The sequence below is a fragment of the Suncus etruscus genome, chromosome 7, assembly GCF_024139225.1.
Source record: "Suncus etruscus isolate mSunEtr1 chromosome 7, mSunEtr1.pri.cur, whole genome shotgun sequence".
Classification (NCBI taxonomy): domain Eukaryota; kingdom Metazoa; phylum Chordata; class Mammalia; order Eulipotyphla; family Soricidae; genus Suncus; species Suncus etruscus.
The window spans coordinates 18,337,122-18,348,902 of NC_064854.1; positions in this window are offsets into that span (position 1 = coordinate 18,337,122).

The window sequence follows — 11,781 nt, forward strand, 5'->3', positions numbered from 1 at the left end:
GATTCAGAACAAATGATCATATGGTGTGTCGGAAACAACTACATAGTATGTAAAAAGTTAGTTTGAGGAAGAAAAATAATGAGTTTTCTTCCTCTTTCCTGCCAGCTCATCCCTTGTCCTTATATTTTATTGTTAAGACTTAATGATGACATCAGCTAGGTCTCAATCCAATGGCTGCATTTGATAGCAAGCCACTGATAACGCTTAGTGAAGTCACAATCTTCATAGGTGTCAGCTTGGACTCAGTGTCCACATCTGTTCAGCAAGTCACTCAGTTCTTGAGAACTTTGTCTCTTGCTCAGTTAATTACTGCTCTCTGGCAGTCTGGAAATGAAGCTAAGCCTTGGATGGATGTCAGCGTCCTTTTGGGATGCTAACAAGATGACTATGTGAATTCTGACAGTGGTGGAACAAAAACCGGCAGCATGTCTAGCTCTGTAGATGGAAGTCCAAGCCTTAACGATGTACTTAATGTTCTGGTCTGTTCTGTTCTGCAGAAACCCAATCTCTGGCCTAAACATTGTGTCCTGATCTATCTCAAAGTAAGTCTATTGTGAAGATGTGCCCCTGGGAGTTGGCTCCTTTTGCCAGGTATCATCCCAAGAAATAATTGGATTCCGGAAATATGATGCACAGTTCATTAAACATGAGCATCCTCATGATGAGTAAGCCTCAGCAAGTCCTAGAAGAAGTCATGGTTTTGCAGAATAGAATCTGCTTCTGAAAAACAGGAGGCTTTGCTTTCTGTTCTCTATCTGAGATTTTTCTAGGACTAACCCAGGCTGGGTCATTTTACCTCTCTGTTGATGAGGGAATAAGAAACCTACTTGTTCTATTCATATTCTGCCTCCCAGAATAGTTTGGGGCACTCAAGAAGTGGCAGAAACAGAGCAATGCTGGGTGATGCCAATGTGCCTAGGACCTAGAAACTAGGATACATGAGGTCTGGCCCTGCAAGGCCTCAGTACTGTCATATTCAGTCATCTCTGCAGTGAGAAGAATTACCTTAACTAACTCTGTACATGATCGCAAATGGAAGAGCTAAAATCACTGCCACACACAGTCAGTACAAGACATTTGCAGTTCTTGACTCTGCCTTATTTTTGTTTGTTGTTTGTTTGTTTAGGGCAATAACTAGCAATTCTCAGGGGTTATTTCTGTATCTGTACTTAGGAATTACTCCTGGTAGGTCTCATGGAACCATATGGGATATTGGGGATCAAATGAAAGTTGGCCATATGCAAGGTAAACACCCTACTTGCTATGCTATCTCTTTGGTCATCCCCTTGACTTCACTTTAATTGCTGAGAATGTGGGAATTCTCTAGAAACCCTTCAGCAAGTAGTATGTCCAGCATTTCCTGCCAAGAGGAAACAATCTCCCCAAGTTTGAACAAAGCAAGTGAAAGGAAAGATCAGGTATATAGACTATTCTATGTCTCTCACAGTTACTCAGATCACCTCTTGTCACTTGAAAACAGATGCTATGTGAATAATGAACATGATGATACATTAATAAAACTTTATTTACAAAACTGGGTAGTGGGCCATCCTGGGCTGCTGGGTTGTATGAATCAATTGCTCTTTGAGTCCTGTAGTTCTGGATGAGAACAGGTTATCTTTCGTTCTGAATCCAGATTAAATAATGTGACATAATTCATTCTGAATATGGATTAAATGTGGCACATGGGTGCTACTGAACTAATCCCTTGCTTCCACCTCCCTACTCAGCAGAGCTCTCAGCTGCTATAATGTAGCTTAGCTAAAAACCCTTTAATGTTGAAATCCATGAGCCTGGGACCAGGTGACTCAACAAATTCTCAAACTCTGCAATGCTAACCTCTCCTCTATAAAATGGAACCAACTTGCATCCCCTTCAGGAAGCTGTCAGAAGATTTAGTTAAGACAAAGCATCCAAAGTTTCTGTCACAGAGAAGGAAAACTCAACATTAGCTGTTTCCAACTCTGGCAAGGGCTTCCCATTTCTAGGGGCTGTCTGAAATTGTGACATCCCCCCAAAAGGCCGATAAAACCCGTCTTACAAGTTCTCAACTCCAGGAGCAGACTTGGCTATTTCCAAAGGTCCTTTTGCTAGAAATCAAGTCCCATGCCAGAGACAATACGGCACCTCTTGCTCAGGTCTCACAAAACTTTAGAACTAAGACCCACTGTCAAGATCGGCCCATCGTCCTTCTCTCCTTACAGGTAAAGAAACTGAGACTGCTCCTGATTAAATGACCTGCCCAGAGTCCCTCAGTGGCTCCCGGCAAGGGTTCAGACAAGGTCTCCCTGCACTTGGCTTCCAGCTCAGACGTTTCTTACCTGAGACAGCTAGGCCATGCCAGGCCTGCCTTGTGTAGGTCTCCTGTTCTGGCGCGCTAGTTAGCAGGGCTACTCATTTCTGTCTGGAGTCCAGAGCTCCTGAGTGGAGAGAAAGGCCTCAGGCAGGTTAAAGGGTTGCAGACTGACACCCACATTTTGACGAGGCTCTGGGCCACATCCCCCCTGTGCTCTGACTTCTTTCAGGATGAGTCCCTGCTGGTCCACGTCCCTCTCCAAGGTTCCTCTCTGCCATCTGAACTTAGAAAATGTCACTGCAGAGACCAGCAGAATCAATGGCATTTGGAACCCAGGGAACAATGGTGTGACATTTGGAACAGCTGAAAGCCGAGCCCTGTGGTGCCTGCACTGATGTTCTTTAAAGAACCCCCATCTCAAGCCACTCTACCCTCTCTGGCCAGGATGCCAGCCTGTTCTTTGGACCACCACAGTCTGCAATTGGCTCCTTTGTGACTTCAACTTTACTGGAGTTCTGGGTGCCCCACATTATTGTGGGCTTCAGAGTATTTGAATGAAAATAAAAATTTTTGCTTCTCTTAGAAGTTGAGATGCTCTTTAACTAGGTTACCAAACAATAGGAGTGGGGAATATGACTTTATAGATGTCTAGAATAAAATGTCAAGCCTCTGTCTGACTATCCAATGTGTACTCATATGCAGAATAAACACACTTGGCCTTTCTGCTGTCACCAGTCTGTCCTGAACTCACTGAGAGCCAACTCCATAAGCCATATTTTTAAGGAACATATATCTTGAATATTTTAATCCCTCTTGTTAGGATTATTGACAAAACTTGAGTTCCATTTATAAAATGGAGCACCCATCTCACCTGAAATGCCTGCATAGATGCTCTTAAAACTATGTTTCTTTGTACACAGAGTATTTCTGTATGAATTCATTGCTTCTGTCCTCTTTCCTAGAAGTTTTGCCTTGGACCAACAAGACTTAGCATTTGGAACTCTTATCCAAATCAAATAGATCCCTCTTGCATACAGCAATGAAAAGGACTTTTATATTGTCAAAGGCAGCTTTAGTCCTCTACATGTGGGTCTAGGAAATGGAAGATTCAGTTCATATGCAGGCTCTGGATTGACTCTTCCCTTTCATAGCCCATTTTTCCATATCCATAAATCTGTCTGAAAGTTCCAGGCTAGCAAGTGCGAGATGATATTGAATGACTGTTGGTGCAGCCGAGCTACACTGTTCCTCATTCCCAACTCGCATCCCAGAGCCACACTTTCCATTAGGATATTTCCACCTGGATCATGTTCCCCTGCTGGGATCTGAGTGCTCAGCTTGTCTTCCTCTCCTAGGCGGAGGCATCTCTATGGAGCCCACAATCAGCAGCATTATCAGCAGTGGATTTCCTTGCCCCTCAGTGTGTGGATAAAAGGAGGTTCTGGGGGCACCATTGGTTTGTGAGGGGCTCCGTAGGCACCAAGCAGAGGCCAGTGTGACCTCATCAACCAGACTCCAAAGGAAAAGTTTCTCCTGCCTTCGAATTCAAGATTTTTCATTGTATCTATAGTAAAAAAGAAAAGAAAAGAAAAGAATGGGGGAAGCAGCTATTGAGACACGCAGAAGAAAATAGTGACTAAAATATAATATGTAAAACACTCAAATAATGAACCATGGGCATTTGTGGGGAGGTTACTGGTCACATAATATTGTCCAGGATTCTAGTTTTGATGATGGAAAATTTTTTGAAGAAAAGATTTATGCAGCATATATTTTGGAATAAGTGATCTGTCAGGAATTGATTTGTTCTCAAACATGAGGCCTTAAATATGACTAATGCCCACATTTTGGAACATAAGCAATTTTATCATTCAATTTCCATCTATGATTCTGGACTACTAATGTGAACTCAATCATATGTCCTAGCATCATTTTTTGCAACTTTTATAACAACATTTTTATTTGGTTAATCTATTAAAACACAGAAAAAATGTTAAACTTGCTATAATTTCTTCTATCTGCAAATATAGGCTGCTGTTGAACTAAAATAAGAGAAGATCTATTGACTGCACTGACTCTACAAGTTCTCTGAAATCCAACCACAAGGACTGAAAAAACAGGAAATTCAGGAAGAGAAATTAAATTTAGGAGATCACCCCTAATCCTGTAAAGGATGGGCACTTTGGGGAAAGGCAAGCAACTCTTGCAATTTCCAATTACGTGTTCACCCTGAAAAAAATAAAAAACCTTGCTTTATCTGACTTGCTATTGAGACAAAAGTTTCTGAAAGACCAGACGTTCAAAATATTTGTGAACACAATAGAGACAAAAAATTAAAAAAAAGGGGGGGACCATCTGATAGCCAATAGGTGCTAAAAAGAAAAAAGAGAGAGAACATTATAAAACACCCTTTCAAAGGTCTTCTAATGTACAATATTTAAATACAAACAGTAACTAGTGTTACACTGGCTGCTCTCAGGTTTGCAAAATATATCAAAGTACAACATATTGGAATGCGTCCTGAGTTTCCATTTACTTTATCTATGCAGACACATCAATTCTTTTTACTCTGGCCTGATAAAGTGGATCTGCAGCAGACAAATGAAGTAGTGGAGCCCACATAATATGTTTGTCACAAAGAAGCGCCGGGGAAGAAAAGCATCACTTTGATCCTCATTGAGGCCACTATTCTACAGGCCCAAGAATTTAATTCGAACTTGATGCCTTCAGCTGCCATTTACTTACCTCTGGGTTGGCCCAAAGTGTATTCTCATTTTTATCCTCAAGCTGTTGTAAAAGAATAACTCCTGCCATTCTTAGGCAAGTTAACTCCATCCCCAAGCCAAAGTAGAAAAGGAAAATGGCAATGTCTAATGCAAAGGGTTGATCCATGTACTCTGCCACATGGTAAAAATCAAACCTTGAGTTGGTCCCTAGAAATAAAGAAATAGTGGCTGCATCTTATTCAAAAACAACCAACGAACAAACTCTACGATGCAAGATTGGGATTTTCAAAGGAAGCTTGATTTGCTACATCTAAATGATATCTGAGAGATAATAAAAATTATTCTATCCATGTATATCTAAAGTATGATAAAGGCACTTAAATATGATTTTTTTAAAAAAATTGTTCTTTCTCTGCATAAAATTATCAAGTTTTATTTAGAAAGCAAAGATTTGGGTTTGAGTTTAACATGAAACAGTTTTCTGGTGTGGCACTGGGCTACTTTTATGTCAAAACATGAAGTGACCAGTGTTTGTCTAACCATAGTCAAGTCTGAAAAGTGGAAGTGGCAGTGAGACAGAGCAGACAAGAACACAGAACAATGAACCTGACATCCAGTGCCCCACTCATGACAAACAGCACCAGGCAAACTGGGGCCAGGACAAAGCTTCATCCTCTGACTTGGTCCTGCGAGTCATGCTGTCTAATTTTGTGTAGCTTGCCCAAGTGTATAATTTGCCCAACAAATAAAGAAGGGGCTATGATGAATGGAAATTGGCACTTGCAAGTCCAAATCAATAACTGCATTGCTGTCTGGCCAGAAAACACTCGTTAACATGATGGGTTCCCATTTGGAGGGAAGTGCTGTTGCTCCAAGCAATCCTTCTTTGGGCCTGAGGGTGAGGATTGAACCTATCTGGGCTCTGTTCAGAGGCTATTCCTGACTTTGTATTCCAGAAATCACTCCTAGCAGAAGCTTGGGACAGATCATAGGTAACCAGAATTTCAGCATCCAGCGCAGTATTTTTTCTCCAGCCACTTCATAATAATCCTTAACAACCAAAATGTATCTCTCTAAATGTGTGGGTTAAATTACTCTAATAGTTATCATACTATCAGAGTTATTCTCTGCATGGACTTGATTACGTACTTACTTACTTACTAAAATAATTGAGAGAATGAGCTTTTTCATGCTCTCTTAGACCAAACATGTCTCCAACTCTTCCCACTATATCTAAAATGAGTGTCAAGATTTGAGCCCCAAATGGTAGGTCCTTTGCAAAACCCTTAGTGGTCTCAGCCTCCTCATTCCAGGAGAATCCCAAGAGGAAAGGGACCCAGAAACTAAGGAGACAGTAGCCCTGAAGGAGTAAACAACTCCAATCCAAGACAGAATAATGACTGCATTTCTATTTGTCTCCACAATCAACTAGTATAAGAGTTGGTTAGCTGACAAAAGAACTTCATAAACTTTCTGCCATTGTATTAATTACTTCATTGAAGATACAATAATGTTCACAAATGTGCTTGCAACTGTACTTTTCTTCTTTCACTTCTTTCTCCTTTTCTTCCTTCTATTTTCTCTTTGTTTCTTCTTTCTTTTCCTTTCTTCTTTCTTTTCTTTCTTCTTTCTCCTTTTTTTTCTCTTTCTTTTTTCTTTTCTTTCTTTCACCTTCTGTTTCATTTTATTTCTACTCTATTTTTTCAATAATTTTGATTCCACTTATTGGAAACAACTATATTATGATCAATTCTGTCAAATATGTGATGTAGTTTTTAAGAATAAATAAACAATTGGTTAGCTGATTTTTACTTGGAAGTTTTGTCTGTCCCACCAAGGCTGCTTCTACCTGTTTGCTGAAGGATGCAGAGAGACAAGTGAGCATGAGACAGCATCCAACTGTAATGGAAGTGGACATCCAGAGTAACCAGGAACAAAGTCCTTCTATTTCCTTCCAGCCCTGGAGCCCTTTGACCAAAGAGACCCCACAGGGTCAAGCCACACAACCATAAAGCCAGTGTGGAACAGGCTGGGACAGGTTGAGGAATGAAGGAATGATTAGGAGCAATAGACTCAGTGCCAGTTCATGCTCCAGGGGACGGTGCTAATGCCCAGCTTGCTCTCTGCTTCAGTGAGCGGGGCCTAGCAAATGGATCGTTTCCAGCTTTCCATGCAACGTCATCTCTGTTCCTATGGAGAGCCAGAGAAACGTGCTGTTGGGAAAGGTTATGGCCAGTGGGGGAAGCTTCTCTAGGCTAGATCGGGGGCAAAGTAGAGGGCAGGATGTAATTTCCTTATTCAGAACTTAGTACAATTCTGTAAGCAGGAACAGAGAAACACTGCAAAGCATCCTTGGGAAATATATGTGAAATGGTTTTAACTGGGTCATATTTGAAGGGAAGAGAGAAACTGACATTCTCAGGAGTCACTAGGGGTCTGAAACAACATTCTCCCCATTCATTGAGGTCTCAGGTACTCTGGGATCACTTCTTCCCCTCATCCTTCTGGGTCTGCACCAAGACAAGCTACTGAACAAAGAATTAGTCGGATAAGGTGGAGGACTTGAAAAAGACAAAAAATAATCAGTTCTTGCTACAGTGCTGCTGTGTTCATATTAACCAAGGGTACAAAAACCAAATTTCACATGTAAGGATGGCGGGGTGAGTGGCTATTCCTTTCACTCTTTATGTTGAAGCTAGAAGTTGTACCATTATTTTATTTTTAAGTCACCCAAAAGGAAATAAGGAAGGATGAATCTTATCCAACAAGAAAACTACACCCATGTTCTTCTGCTATGCATCCATGTGTGGGGATAAAAAAAATATGATTATACTCAGATAATAGTAACAGTCCTTAAAAAGATAAGAGAAACATAGCCCGAGTAACATAGTCTGAGTACAGGGAAATGGCAAGGGGCAAACAGACTAGATTCTAAATGCGCTTTTCTGTGTGGGTACAAACCTGACATCCTGCGGGCTTCCCCGCAACACTACCTACTTATTGAAGAATAGATTTTGTAACTTGATTGTTATGCCCGAGTCGCCATTTTTCCACATATGATTAGGAAACATTTCCTAGAATCCAATCGCAATTGTTAGCAATGACCAAGCTTAATGTGCTGAACAGAAGGTCAGATTATATTGATAATTGTGTTCTGAGATTAAACATTATTCTTTTATTCTTTGGTGCTTTGCTTAATATTCTCTTATTAAAAATTAGCTATCAGGCTTCTATCAGAAGCACGTTACATTAGATTGGTAAATGAGATTTAAGAGTTTTTTTATTTTTTTTTAAATAAGGGAACCAGGTATCATGGAAAAACGTCTATTTCCCTATTGAGAGCTGCTCATTACCGGGGATTTCAATGAACACAGACATTATCACAAAGGGTTTTACTCCCAAACATGCTTGACTGTATTTTACGGAGAACTTTATCCTAAATCCCATGCGGGAAAAGAAGCACAGTGGCAAATTCTAACCCATAGTGTGGTGCATAGTGACATCTTGTGGAAGAAAGGAAAAATAAGGATTAATTTAAAATTAAAAAAAAAAAACCAGATAGTCAAACTCGACTTTCTACTTGGAATTGTATTATTAGGTTAACCAGGATGGCTTATATTTTTTATTTATTTTGGTTCTGGGGCCACAGCTAGTGACACTTAGGCTTAGGAATTACTCCTGACTATGCGCTCAGAAATCACTCCTGGAGGGCCCGGAGAGATAGCATAGCAGCTTTTGCCTTGCAAGCAGCCGATCCAGGACCTAAGGTGGTTGGTTCGAATCCCGGTGTCTTATATGGTCCCCCGTGCCTGCCGGGAGCTATTTCTGAGCAGACAGCCAGGAGTAACTCTTGAGCACCGCCGGGTGTGGCCCCAAAACCAAAAATCAAAAAACAAACAAGCAAAAAAATCACTCCTGGCTTGGGGGACTATAGAGGATGCTGGGGATCAAACCCAGGTCTGTCCTGGATCAGCCATGTGCAAGGCAAATGCCCTACCACAGTGCTATAGCTCCGCTCCCCCAAGATGACTTTTAAATTATTTGTGCTCTTGAATAACATGCATGCATCAAAAAAATGTATGTAGAAGTTAGGTTTTCGGGCAAAGTCACATAATCCTCACTTGCTACAGGATTATAATATGTGGCCTGCTTTAAAAAAATAAAATCTTGAACTCATGGGGCTAAATAGTAATTAAAAGAACCATTCAAATTCAACCTTGTAAGATCAAGAAAAGTAAACCCTCCCAAGATAGGAGCTGAGGTCCTGAAGATTGAGGCTACATAATGATTGTTTCAGGCTAGAATAGATCTAGATTCATCCAGTGTCGATGAATAGTCTGTACATTCCGAAAGTCTTTGACCAAACAAACTCAAAGTTCCAAAGCAGACAGTAGAGAATCACATTAGCCAATCCTGGACCTGTACTCTAAGTAGAGAGCACACGGCCTCTCAGATCTGGGCAAAAGTTGAGTGGAAGAAAGTTCCATTGCTAATGAATCTTGATGCTTTTTATGGAAGATGGCATGAGCTGAGTGGGGAAAAGAGAAATGGAAGAAGGAAATGGGAAGGTTGGTGCATTTTGCTTGAGAGAAGGGTTTGTGGCTGAGGTTTCTCCTGGTTGTAAGTCACACAGATAGATTTTTTTTAAACCCTTTGTTCTCCAATGAAACTTCCTCCTACCACTATACAGGTAAGAACAACCAAAAGAGAACAAAGCCCCAAAGAAACGAGAGTATCGGTTATCAGTTTGGGGTTGTTGCACTGGGAAACAGGTTGATTTTGTTCTAAATGGATGCTGATATTTAATTGGCTGTGGTGAGTTGAAAATCAGGAAATGAGCCACTTTTAACAAGTGACTAAGGATTATCCTAATGTTAGTAGTCAATTCTTTGCCCAAATCACACTGACAATTCCACAGCCTGTATGATCTTTGATTTGCTTAATGAGTCTAATCATGAGAAGGCTATGGATCGGGCACTCAAACATTTTTCACTTCTTTAAAGTGATTATTTTTTGTTTTATTTTGCTTTTATATTTAGTTCATTAAAATCATCCTCCGTCTTTTTGATCCTGATTTGGACTTCATCCATTTCAGGAATCCTCAAACTTGTTAAACAGGAGGCTAGTTCACTTTCCCTCAGACCATTGAAGGCCGCACTATAAAGTTTTTTTCATTTAAAAGAACAAATTCCTACGCACACTGCACATTTTATGTTGCAGTAAATAAACAAAACAGGAACAAATATAGTATTTAAAATAAAGAACAAGTAAAGTTAAATCAACAAACTTTCTAGTATTTCAATGGGATCTATGGACCTATTGTGGGGCGGGTTGTAGTCTGCCGTAAACAGAGAAGTCTAGAGACAGAAAGGAGGAGGGAAGGCAGAAAGTGTAGCCACATCCTATACAAGCACACTGTGGGCCCAGGATGAGCACTGCTAAGCAGGACAGAAAGCAGGGGCATAACATCCGATGGGCTTAATGAATGTCTTCTGCGGGCCATAGTTTGAAGACTCATAATTTAGAACAACGAAATCTCAAAAATACCCTAAGAGTCAAAGTAGTGGTGGAGCTTTCCCTTTGCTATGACTGAAATTTAATCATGAACAATTTTGTAACTGTTAAAGTAATTAAAAAAGAAAAAAAGAGTCACTATCTACCCTAACTTGGAGGATTATTTATACTCACAATTTCCTTTGGGGCAAGCTCATGGTGGGGCCCCTTCAACCCAGATTTATACCATGGCCTGCAAGTCTGGCCTGGGGGTACTAATCCTGCACACCTGGAGCCACTCCCCTTCCCCAGGGGCTGGTTGATACTTGCACAAGCTCTGAAGATGCCTCATTCTCTTCCAAAGGGAATTTTCACAAACATGCCGGGCCCTGCAGGGGATGATCCAGCCGCTCTGCTCTGCATGCTTCCTGCTGCTCCTCTCCCCTCACCCACTTCTTTGCTTTCTGCTCTTCCAGGACATTCTGACCATGATAAAATAGGGGCGATTTCCAAAGCCCTGGTATGTTTCAATAGGGTCAGTTCTGGCCTTGTCACTTCAACGCTCTCCCTACTGGGACCTCCCTTGCTCTATGGAACCACTCTGTTTGCTTCTAGGATTTCCCAAAGACCTACAGGACTTGCTCCCTTGGGCTTCCTTCTCTTGCTAGCTTGAGTTCAAGTCCTCACAGAAAATGGCACCCAATGGGGCTCCCACATTGCATCCACAGGAGGGTTGTGCTCCTTAGTTTACTCTTCTCACCCCTGAACTCTATTCACTGAAATTTTTCCCCTACTAACTATCAACACATGAATTTTCCTCTAATCACTTTATGTCTACACTTACAGTTAGGGTGTGTTAAATTGTGTTTTCCTTTCGATTTAGGCCTTAGGGGATACTTACATAGAGCAGCAGAGTCCTCTACTGGTTATTAAGGTGAACTCCCCTAAAAGTTCAAAGACCCAATACCTTCACTACCAGTTGGTAAATGGTGTTTGTTCAGTGAAACTCAGGCTATGTCCACACATGATCAGATTTCTCTGTGCCTTAGGTAGGAAAGAGAGCTTGTTAAGAGAACTGACTTGAAAAGTAAAAGTCTGCAGCAATGCATGGAAGAGGAATAAGTGAGTTGATAACATTTACACAGATAGCATGGACAGAGCCCAATGGCTGTCAAAGAGGACAGTGCAGGAAAAGGTGAAGGAGATCAAGAAGTGCAGAGTGCCAGGATTTACTACTAGAGTATGAGGAATTCTTCCCCAGTTTTC